The following is a 12,552-nucleotide window of genomic DNA, read 5'->3' on the forward strand; positions in this document are numbered from 1 at the left end:
GGTTGTCATCATCCTCCATGGCCTGCAATAGACACGCGTCCACCCGCAACTGTGTGAGCCCAGCCCGTTGTGCCGCAGGTGGATCGGCAATGGGGGGGGGTGGTGTGCATGCGGGTGGGGTGGGTGGGGTTGGGGAGGGGGGTGAGGGTGCTGGGTGGGTGGATGGGTGGGGGGTGTGGGTGGTCGGCTGTTGCCATGGTGTGCGTTCTGTGGCCATACTACCCGATTCCCACGCCCATCTAGTCAATGAAGCGGGCGGCTATCAGTCTGTCCCGTGCCCGCTGGGCCAGCCGGTAACGGTGGACAGCCACCCGCCTGTGTCTACCCTGTCTGCCCTGACCATTACCCCCATCCCCCTCATCTGGGGAGGACTGCGCCTCTTCCTGCTGCTCCTCCACTCCTCCCTCCTCTGCCTGCGGCACATCGCCCCTCTGCTGGGCTATGTTGTGCAGGACGCAGCACACCACAATGATGCGGCCGACCCTATCTGACCGATACTCGAGGGCGCCCCCAGAGAGGTCCAGGCACCTGAAACGCATCTTCAGCACGCCAAAGCACCTCTCTATCACTCCCCTTGTCGCTACATGGGCATCATTGTAGCGGTTCTCCACCTCATTGCGTGGCCTCCGTATAGGCGTCATCAGCCACGATCGCAATGGGTAGCCCCTGTCGCCCAGCAACCAGCCCCTCAGCCGGGGATGGCGTCCCTCGTACATGCCGGGGATGGATGACCGCGACAACATGTATGAGTCGTGTACACTGCCTGGGTAACGGGAGCAGATGTGTTGGATCATCATGCGGTGGTCACAGACCACCTGTATGTTCATCGAATAGGTCCCCTTCCTATTGGTGGACCATGGGGAACCCGGCCACGGCAGAGAAGCCCACGGCCCGGGCATCTTGGCTGGCCCGGTCCACAGGGAAGCGGATGTAGCGGTGCGCCATGGCATATAGGGCATCTGTCACTGCCCGGATGCACCGATGTCTGCGATATGCCGGACAGGTCCCCACTCGGTGCCTGGAATGACCCCGTTGCGTAAAGGTTCAGGGCCACCGTAACCTTGACGGACACGGGGAGAGGGTGTCCCCCGCCAGTGCCACGCGGTGACAGGTGTGCCAGCAGGTGACAGATGTGTGCCACGGTTTCCCGCCTCATCCGGAGTCTCCTCCTGCATTCCCGGTCCGTGAGGTCCTGGTATGACTGCCGGGGCCGGTACACACGGGGCGCCCTCGGGTGCCACCGTTGCCGTGGGGCCGCGACGTCCTCCTCCCCCTCCTCGTCCTGTCGGTCAGGTGTCCCTCCAGCCTGGGCTGCTGCCGCCTGTCCCTCTGCGGCAGCCTGCGCCGCCTCTCTGGCACGCTCCTCCTCCTCCTAATCCAGGGCAACATAGACATTAGCGGCTGCCGCCACGGCTGCCAACATCGCTGGATGATCGGTAAACATGACGGCCTGGTGGGGGGAGGGGAACGACGACATGTCATCATTGCCCATATCCCCTCCTCCCCCCAGCCAGGTGGCATGGACCGCATGGGTCCAACTGTTGGAGGCTGGCACCTGGCCAGGTGGACCAACTCACTTGCCCTCGCATCCCCCTCCCCGGCACGGACCCCCCATCCCCCTCCCCGGCACGGACCCCCCCAACCTCCTCCCCGGCACGGACCCCCCATCCCCCTCCCCGGCACGGACCCCCCCCAACCTCCTCCCCGGCACGAACCCCAACCTCCTCCCCGGCATGGACCCCCCCCAACCTCCTCCCCGGCACGGACCCCAACCACCTCCCCGGCACGGACCCCCCATCCCCCTCCCATGCACGGACCCCCCCCAACCTCCTCCCCGGCACGGACCCCCCCCAACCTCCTCCCCGGCACGGACCCCCCCCCCCAACCTCCTCCCCGGCACGGACCCCAACCTCCTCCCCGGCACGGACCCCCCATCCCCCTCCCCGGCACAGACCCCCCCCCAACCTCCTCCCCGGCACGGACCCCCCACAACCTCCTCCCCGGCACGGACCCCCCCATCCCCCTCCCCGGCACGGACCCCAACCTCCTCCCCGGCACGGACCCCCATCCCCCTCCCCGGCACGGACCCCCCATCCCCCTCCCCGGCACGGACCCCCCCCAACCTCCTCCCCGGCACGGACCCCCCCAACCTCCTCCCTGGCACGGACCCCAACCTCCTTCCCGGCACGGACCCCAACCCCCTCCCCGGCACGGACCCCCCCCAACCTCCTCCCGGGCACGGACCCCCCCCAACCTCCTCCCTGGCACGGACCCCAACCTCCTCCCAGGCACGGACCCCCCATCCCCCTCCCCGGCACGGACCCCCCATCCCCCTCCCCGACACGGACCCCCCCCCAACCTCCTCCCCGGCACGGACCCCCCCAACCTCCTCCCCGGCACGGACCCCAACCTCCTTCCCGGCACGGACCCCCCATCCCCCTCCCCGGCACGGATCCCCCCAACCTCCTCCCCGGCACGGACCCCCCATACCCCTCCCCGGCACGGACCCCCCCCAACCTCCTCCCCGGCACAGACCCCCCCCAACCTCCTCCCCGGCACGGATCCCCCCAACCTCCTCCCCGGCACGGACCCCAACCTCCTCCCCGGCACGGACCCCCCATCCCCCTCCCCGGCACGGACCCCCCTCCCGGCACTCCGCCGGAGTCCCGCCCACTCTAACCACCCCCACCCCCCCGCCGCACACACACACACACACACACACACACACACACACAACCCGAGACACATCTCTCCGCACACATTCAGACTGTGGCCACGCCATCGCCTGCCCAGAGCCAACCCCCCAGGCCGTCACTCACCTCCACGCTGGTCGGCGTGAACCTGGAGCACAGGGTCACGCCGATGAAAAGGAGGTTTAATTTACGTCGACGTGAACGGTCATCACGTCGACGGGACTTCGGCCCATCCAGAAGGTAGAATATCAGCAGGCCGAAAATCGGCTGCCTTGCGCAGACCCGTGCCATTCTCCGATGGCAGCGGCGCCATTAACGCCCTGCCGACTTTTCTCCCTTCGGAGACTTCGGCAACCAGCGGGGGCGGGATTTACGGCGGCCAACGGCCATTCTCCGACCCTCTGGGGGGTCGGAGAATGACGCCCCTTGTTTCATCACTTTTCCCAGACCACACCTTTTAACTTAACCCTTTTGTCATTTGACCTCTCCCATCCTACACTTATCACAGACCTTCCCTGTTGTGCCACAAACCCCGCCTTCTACTTACTCAAAACCTAAGCCTTTTTGAGCTTCTCTCGGTTCGGATGAAAGGTCACAGGTCTGACACGTTGACTCTGTTTCTCGCTCCACAAATTCTGCCAGACCCACTGACTGTTTCCAGAATTTTCTCTTTTTATTTCAGCTTTCCAGAAAACACCGTATTTTGCTTTTGTTGTCATGGAGGTCCTTGTTTGTTGGACAAGGCATTGGACACAATGCCTTTGGCAAAGGATTCCACTTTTCTGCAGAGATATTTCTATGAAGTGGTTAGTGTTCAGGAGGGAGATGAGTCCGGTAGTCAGGAAGGCTATTGCCAACAGATAGTCAGCTGGGAAGTCAGAAGGGAGCCATGTCCTCAGAAACTAACGTGAATTGACACGCTATAGTGAACCTATGAAATGCATTTTATTCTGAGGTCCAAATGATCCAACTTAACCAATCGGCCAACTCATAGACAACAGCTTGTATTTGCCCAAAACAAATGGCCTCTTGGGCAGTTGCTCAGTGTTGAGGATGACTTGCTTCCACTCTGGGAGGTGGGTTCTGCGCTGGCTTGATAGTCCGATCCTGGATCCGCCGACTCTGCCACAGGGTTGGCAGGTGTTTGATGAGGTGGGTGGATGGGACACTCTGGATTCTGCGCTCTCCTTCCACTGAACAGCCTTGGCCACTGTGTGCTCCATCCTGTGACACTCGAGGTGATTGGTGCCTTTGTGGATGCTTTTTCTCCAGCTTGTGCGTTCTAAAGCAAGCGTTTCCCACGTGTCAATGGGGATGTTGCGTTTATTTAGGGAGGCTTTCAGAGTGTCCTTGTAGCGTTTCCCCTGCCCTCCTTGTAATCGCTTGTTTTGGGAGTTTTGTGTCGGACATGCTGGCAATGTGGCCTTCCCATCGCAGCTGGTCAAGCATACCCAGTGCCCCGATACTGGGGATATTGGCCTGGGAGAGGACGTTCACGTTGGTACGCCTATCCTGCCATGTGAATTTGCAGGATTTTGCAGAGGCAATGTTGGTGATATCTCTCAAGGGATTTGAGGTGTCCCCCTGTGCATTGTCCATGTTTCTGATGCATACAGGAGGGTGGGGATCACGGCTCCTCAGTAGACCATGAGCTTGGTGCTGGATGTGAGGTCTTGGCCTTCGAATATTCAGTTCCTCGGGTATCCGAAGATTGCACTGGCACATTGGAGTCGACGCTGGTGACTGGAGCTGATGCTAATGATGAAGGTAACTGTTACTAGTTCAGTCTCACTGCCATCCCTGGTTCGTGACTCTCCATTGGTAGCTATCATACAAGTCACACAAATATGAACATTTCCACTTGAGCCATGCGTTTTGCAAACAAATGGGGCGAGATTCTCCGACCCCCGCCGGGTCGGGGCCCCCCCGCGCGATTCTCCGGCCCGGATGGGCCGAAGTCCCGCCGCTAAAATGCCTGTCCCGCCGGCGTAAATTAAACCACCTACCTTACCGGCAGGACAAGGCAGCGCGGGCGGGCTCCGGGGGGGGGGGGGGGGCGGGGGGCGCGGGTCGATCTGGCCCCGGGGGGTGCCCCCACGGTGGCCTGGCCCGCAATCGGGGTCCACCGATCCACGGGCGGGCCTGTGCCGTGGGGGCACTCTTTCCCTTCTGCCTCCGCCATGGTCTCCACCATGGCGGAGGCGGAAGAGACTCCCTCCAATGCGCATGCGCGGGAATGCCGTCAGCGGCCGCTGACGCTCCCGCGCATGCGCCGCCCGGAGATGTCATTTCCGCGCCAGCTGGCGGGGCACCAAAGGCCTTTTCTGCCAGCTGGCGGGGCGGAAATTCGTCCGGCGCCAACCTAGCCCCTTAAGGTTGGGGCTCGGCCCCCAAAGATGCGGAGCATTCCGCACCTTTGGGGCGGCGCGATGCCCGTCTGATTTGCGCTGTTTTGGACACCAGTCGGCGGACATCGCGCCGTTTCCGGAGAATTTCGCCCATGATCTCGATATTATCAAACAGATATGCCTCTTTGGAAGACGATTTGTGACATCATGGAATAAAATCATCATTAATAATAATAATAATAATAATAATGTTTATTAGTGTCACAAGTAGGCTTCCATTAACACTGCAATGAAGTTACTGTGAAAAGCCCCTAGTCGCCACACTCTGTTTGGGTACACGGAGGGAAAATTCAGAATGTCCAATTCACCTAACAAGCATGTCTTTTGGGACTTGTGGGAGGAAACCGGAGCACCCGGAGGAAACCCACACAGATACAGGGAGAACGTGCAGACTCCGCACAGACAGTGACCCAAGCGGGAATTGAACCTGGGACCCTGGCGCTGTGAAGCAACAGTGCTAACCACTCTGCTACCGTGCCACCCTGCATTATCTCCCTTCTGATCAACTTCCAAGTAAAAATGCAATTTAAAGAAACTATTTTAATCAAATTTGGCAATAGCAGGTCAATTAAAGAAACACACTGCTCTATGTTATCAGAAATCGAAGTAACAGGAACAGGGACAAGACTTTCTTTTGAATACCCGTGTGTTCACGCACTGGAACAGGTTGTGCATATTTGGAGCTGCAGGTTAGCAACCGCCAAGCTAAAAGTTGTTCACTCGCTTCCCTCATGAAACATGGCAGAATATTGTTGGGAGCACAGGCTCCGAATGTATACATTTCCCGGTGCACTGAGGGGGGCATCACAGTCTTGAATGGTGCTAACCCTAGTCATTGTTATTCTCCAATCTGTAACCTTTCCATTTGCTTTGGGATAATTTGGAGCTGGTGTTAATGATGAACTGATGTGTTCCTGTCAGAAGATACTATTCTGAATGTACCTGTGAATGTCTTCCGTTAGGAATCTAGTCTTTTGGCTGAACCATCACTTTTCAAACCTACTTAAAAAATGAACAAAGTTCCTAACCATTGACTAACCTGTCATTTGATTACGAGATTAGGAACGGTTTGGGCAGACAGGCCTAATACAGATGGATAATAGGATGGCTAAAACGCCAGGGGCAGAATTGTCCACCCCGCAACAAATGTGTAGTTGGTGGTGGCCTAGAAATTCCCCAGATGGCCTTCCCACCAATCTCTTGCCGACCCTGACCGCTCCCCAATTTTACATTGGGCTAGTGAGGCCTAGGTCGCCCCACATGCCCTTGCCCCAATGGAGTCCATTAAGTGACCAATTAGTGATGACTTAAGAGCTATATCCTGAATGGCCTCAATTTCCAGTCTGGCTGGAGGAATGCATGGTCAGGAGAGAAGCCTGGCCGGAAGGGTGGGGGCAGGGGGAGAGATGCATCCCATAATGGCCTCTTCTCAACACCAGGCAACTGCAACCCCCCTTCCCCCTATCCCACAACCCCTGCTCCCCACACACAAGGTTTGCCTCCAAAGACTGCGCCTCCCCCCGGCCTCTCCACCAATAACCCCCCTACTCCCTCTCTTCCCACCTCCCGGGCCTGTCCCCGCGACCCCTTCCCCCACTCATCTGGTCCTGAACTCCAGGACTTAGGCTCTGAGGATTGCTTGCAGCCCCAGTCCTGCCCACTGCAGCATCTGGCGCTGCTGGGAACAGAGACGGCCGACAGCTCTCTGAGGCGGGTCTTCCTCCCAAATGAGGGGTCCTCGTCCCAACTCCAGCCAATGAACTCTCCTCGGAGTGCTAAATAGCTGCAGGGCAGCCAGTATAGGCGGCAATGCGTTTTTTTCAGGTGATGGACCCACGCAAGTTACCTTACAAAAAATCCTGGCCCAGGAATTAAAAATCAATCTTCAGGACATTGCCGCAAGCAAGCCAGGAGAGAAATTAGAGAGGCATTGCAAATGATATGTGTGGTAGTCACCACTGATGTATATATTGTATATATAGGATGTTGATATAGGTGCTTTACGGTAAGGCCCCTGTACTACAGGTACGGGGGTAGATCCCTGCCTGCTGGTTCCGCCCAGTAGGCGGAGTATAAATATGTGTGCTCCCAGTACAGCAGCCATTTCGTCAGCTGCTGTAGGAGGCCACACATCTCAGTGTAATAAAGCCTCGATTACATCCAACTCTCGTCTTTGTGTAATTGAACGTGTATCAATTTATTACATTGAGTTTTTCAGAAGATGGACCTCGGCATCAAGCCGGATCGCCTGCAGCTGGATCCGCAAGCAGACAACGCCAAAAAGGACTTTGCACATTGGCCAGCCTGTTTCGAAGCGTACATCGGGTCTGCGCCAGAAGCTCAGAAGCTCCAGATCCTTTACACGCGGCTGAGCTCCAACGTCTTTCCACTTGTCCAGGACGCGCCGACCTACGCAGAGGCAATGGCGCAACTGAAGGAAAACTACGCTCAGCGGACTAACACACTCTATGCCAGGCACCTCCTCTCCACGCTTTGTCAACTTCCCGGTGAGTCGGTGGAAGGTTTCTGGCACGCTCCGCTCCCCCTAGTTAGAGACTGTGACTGTCAGGCTGTTTCGGCCACGGAACACTCAAATTTGCTAATGAGAGACGCATTTGTTACGGGCATAGGGTCTGACTACATCTGCCAACGCCTCTTAGAGGGGGCCACGCTCAACCTTGCGGTGATCAAAAAACGAGCACTTTCACTTACGGTCGCATCACGCAACATTCAGGCCTATGCCCCCAACAGCGTGGCCCACCCCCCTTGTGCGTCGTGGACTCAGCAGACGGCCGCCCCATCGTGGACCCCATCAGCGACCGCCCTCAGCCAATGCCACGCCTGTGTCGCGCGGCAGCCAACCAACCCCGGGGGGCCCAAATGCTACTTCTGTGGGCAGTCAAAACACCCCTGACAGCGCTGCATGGCGCGGAGCGCCCTCTGCAAGGCCTGTGGCAAGAAGGGAAATTTCGCTGCAGTGTGCCAGGCCCGCTCAATTGCCGCTATTGTCCCGGCACCCCCCACGTGCAGCCAGTGGGCGCTGCCAGCTTCCCCTCCTAGGACCACGTGCAGCCAGTGGACACCACCATCTTACCCGACTCGCAACACATGCGGCCCGTGGGCGCCGCCATCTTGTTCCTCCCAGGCCCAACGGGCGCCGCCATCTTGCTTCCCCCACGACACGTGCGGCCTGTGGGCGCCACCATCTTACCCGACTCAAGACCCATGCCCGTCGGGCACCTCATCCGGCCGCTCATCGCCTGCAACCGCCAACGACCAGCCGCGTCTCGCCTCAGTCACGATTGACCAGTCTCGACCACACAACCTCGCTTCAACTAAAGTGAAGGTCAACGGGCGCGAGATCTCCTGCCTGCTGGACTCCGGGAGCACGGAGAGCTCCATTCACCCCGATACGGTAAGGTGCTGCTCCCTCGCGGTACATCCCGCTAACCAGAGAATCTCCCTGGCCTCCGGGTCCCACTCCGTGGTGATCCGGGGGCACTGCATCGCCACTCTCACTGTCCAGGTCGTGGAGTTCAGCGGCTTCCGCCTCTATGTCCTCCCCAACCTCTGCGCTGCCTTGCTACTCCGCCTGGATGTCCAGTGCAACCTCCAGAGCCTAACCCTGAAACTTGGCGGGCCCCTACCACCCCTTACTGTATGCGGCTTCGCGACCCTTCAGGTCGACCCACCTTCCTTTTTTGCAAACCTAACCCCGGATTGCAAACCCGTCGCCACCAGGACCAGACGGTACACCGCCCAGGACAAGACCTTCATCAGGTCTGAGGTCCAACGGCTGCTGCGGGAAGGCATCATCGAGGCCAGCAACAGCCCCTGGAGAGCCCAAGTGGTAGTGGTCAAAACTGGGGAGAAAAACAGGATGGTTGTTGACTGCAGTCAGATCATCAATCGGTACACGCAGCTCGACGCGTACCCCCTCACACGCATATCTAATCTGGTCATTCAGATTGCACAGTACCGGGTCTTCTCGACAGTAGACCTGAAATCTGCCTACCACCAGCTCCCCATCCGCAAGGCGGACCGCCCATACACTGACGCTGTTGCTAACTTTTGGTTGGTTCACTTGGCTCTGTTTTATAACCTTTGCTCTCGAGTCGCCAGGTATCTTTATGATACCGCCACGAGGTTCAAGTTCGAGTAATGACCAATAACTCAATACACCGATTAGTAAGATTTAAATCAAAGCACATTTATTACACACAGTAATCGCTACTCATGCACAAGTTCTACGTCTAAGCTACTTCTATAACTAACAGGCCTGTACTTAGCTTCGGACTGGCCCACCAGGTCAGGGGAACAAATGGCCTTTCGTTCGGGTTCTGAGTCTGCGGGATTTGAAGTTGGTACGGATTTATAGCTCGGAGCGCCTATCTCGTAGCGAGCGTTGACTTAAGACTTACGATCTCTTGGCGGCCGTTGGACCTGTCACGGTCACTGTTGGTTCACGTTGCTGGGTGACCCGATCAAGAAGAAGAGGGGCGATTTGAACTTGGGGGCTTAACTTTATAGTCCCCAGAGGCTTCCCGCCTTTTGGGGTGGACCCTGTACCTGATTCTAGGTGATTGGACTTTGTTCCAATCGCTTGGTTCGATTTCTGCAATACTGGAGCGGTTCCCTGATCAATGGGCGGTCTTGAGGTGTCCATTAACCTCTTTTGTGTTGGCTCCTGCTGGCGCCGGGGAATCTGGCTTAGTTTTGTTTGTCCCAAATGTTGCTATTGTTCCCGGGGATTGCTCATTAGTATGTAGATGGCTGCTACATTATTATGCTGATGGTTGCTGGTATCGATGCTATCTGGGCTTTTGCAGAGTTAAATACACAGCAAACCTGCACCTGCTGGTTTCTGCCTGTGTTGGCTGAATTTCCCTTCAGCCTTTGCCGTTTCGCCATTTTAAATCGGGACTTGGCCAATTCAGGTGGCTACAACGCCAACCTTGCCAAATTTCTCCACACCGCCACCCTCCTCAACCTCACGTATAACAAGGAGAAGTGCAAGTTCAGCACGAACCGCTTAGCTATCCTCGGCTATGTGGTCCAGAATGGAGTTCTGGGGCCCGACCCCGATCGCATGCGCCCCCTCATGGAGCTCCCCCTTCCCCACTGCCCCAAGGCCCTCAAACGGTGCCTGGGGTTCTTTTCGTATTATGCCCAGTGGGTCCCAAACTATGCGGACAAGGCCCGCCCACTCATTCAATCCACTGTTTTTCCTCTGACGGCCGAGGCTCACCAGGCCTTTAACCGTATCAAGGCCGACATCGCCAAGGCGATGCACACGGTCGATGAGACGCTCCCCTTCCAAGTCGAGAGCGATGCATCAGACGTCGCTCTGGCCGCCACCCTCAACCAGGCAGGCAGGCCCGTGGCATTCTTTTCCCGCACCCTCCATGCCTCCGAAATTCGGCACTCCTCTGTCGAAAAAGGAGGCCCAAGCCATCGTTGAAGCTGTGCGGCATTGGAGGCATTACCTGGCCGGCAGGAGATTCACTCTCCTCACTGACCAACGGTCGGTTGCCTTCATGTTTAATAACACACAGCGGGGCAAGATCAAAAACGATAAGATCTTGAGGTGGAGGATCGAGCTCTCCACCTACAATTACGAGATTTTGTATCTCCCCAGTAAGCTCAACGAGCCCCCCAATGCCTTATCCCGAGATACATGTGCCAGCGCACAAGTGGACTGACTCCGGACCCTGCACAACAACCTCTGTCACCCAGGGGTCACACGTTGTTACCATTTCGTCAAGACCCGCAACCTGCCCTACTCCATCGAGGAAGTCAGGGCAATCACCAGAGACTGCCAGGTCTGCGCGGAGTGTAAACCGCACTTCTACCGGCCAGACCATGGGTGCCTAGTTAAGGCCTCCCGCCCCTTTGAACGCCTCAGCGTGGACTACAAAGGGCCCCTCCCCTCCACCGACCGAAACACATACTTCCTCAGTGTGGTCGATGAATATTCCCGATTCCCCTTTGCCGTCCCATGCCCCGACATGACGTCTGCCACCGTCATCAAAGCCCTCAACACCATCTTCGCTCTGTTCGGCTTCCCCGCCTACATCCACAGCGACCGGGGATTCTCATTCATGAGCGATGAGCTGCGCCAGTACCTGCTCAACAGGGGCATTGCCTCGAGCAGGACGACCAGCTACAACCCCAGGGGAAATGGGCAGGTGGAGAAGGAGAATGGGATGATCTGGAGGGCCGTCCAGCTGGCCCTATGGTCCAGACATCTCCTGGCCTCACGCTGGCAGGAGGTCCTCCCCGACGCACTTCACTCCATTCGGTCGTTCCTGTGACTAATGAAACCCCCCATGAACATCTCTTTGCCTTCCCTAGGAAGTTCACCTCCGGGGTTTCGCTCCCGACATGGTTGGCAGCTCCAGGACCCGTTCTCTTCCGTAGACATGTTCGACTCCACAAGGCGGACCCGTTGGTTGAGAGGGTACAGCTACTTCACGCCAACCCGCAGTACGCCTACATAGCGTACCCCAACGGCCGCCAAGACACAGTCTCCCTCAGGGACCTGGCACCCAGCTGGTTCTACACACACCCCCCACTCCGACCCGGCGCCCCCCTCCCCTCCCCCGGTGCGCCCCACCGAGCCCCCGCTCCGGGACAATCCGTCCTCCCCTTGCTCACACCCAGGGATGAAGAGGATTTCGACACGCTCCCGGAGTCACCGAAGACCAAGCTGCCACCGGAGTCGCCACCAGCACCGCGGCGCTCCCAACGACAGATCAAGGCACCGGACCGCCTGAATTGTAATATTATCTGTACTTTTAAAACACAACTTTCTGTGTATAGCTCTCCACACCCCCACAGGACTCATTTTTTTAACAGGGGGTGAATGTGGTAGTCACCACTGATGTATATATTGTATATATAGGGTGCTGATATAGGTGCTTTACGGTAAGGCCCCTGTACTACAGGTACGGGGGTAGATCCCTGCCTGCTGGTTCCACCCAGTAGGCGGAGTATAAATATGTGTGCTCCCAGTACACCAGCCATTTCGTCAGCTGCTGTAGGAGGCCACCCATCTCAGTGTAATGAAGCCTCGATTGCATCCTACTCTCGTCTTTGTGTAATTGATCGTGCATCAATATGTTTATCATGCACTTCAGGAACTTGTTGCCAGTGGACACTGTGGGGGAAGGGGGGTAGGTTGAGTTTGTTTTTCTCGGTTTTGATGTTAACTTATTTTTGGAATGTACGAATTGATGTATCAGACTGTATATTGATGGGGTTGTTTCTTGGGATTGTTGTTTTGTTTGCTCTTTTGTTGTTTGTTTGATGGAAATGATGAAAATGTGGCGGGAAAAAGTTTTTTTAAAAAAAAACTTTGTGACAACCAAGAATAATGGGGTGGAAGATGATCAACCTCTTGGTCAGATCAATGAGGAATGTGATAACTTATGGCTGAGGAGCGTTTAAAT

This window comes from Scyliorhinus torazame, chromosome 17, assembly GCF_047496885.1.
Source record: "Scyliorhinus torazame isolate Kashiwa2021f chromosome 17, sScyTor2.1, whole genome shotgun sequence".
Lineage (NCBI taxonomy): Eukaryota > Metazoa > Chordata > Chondrichthyes > Carcharhiniformes > Scyliorhinidae > Scyliorhinus > Scyliorhinus torazame.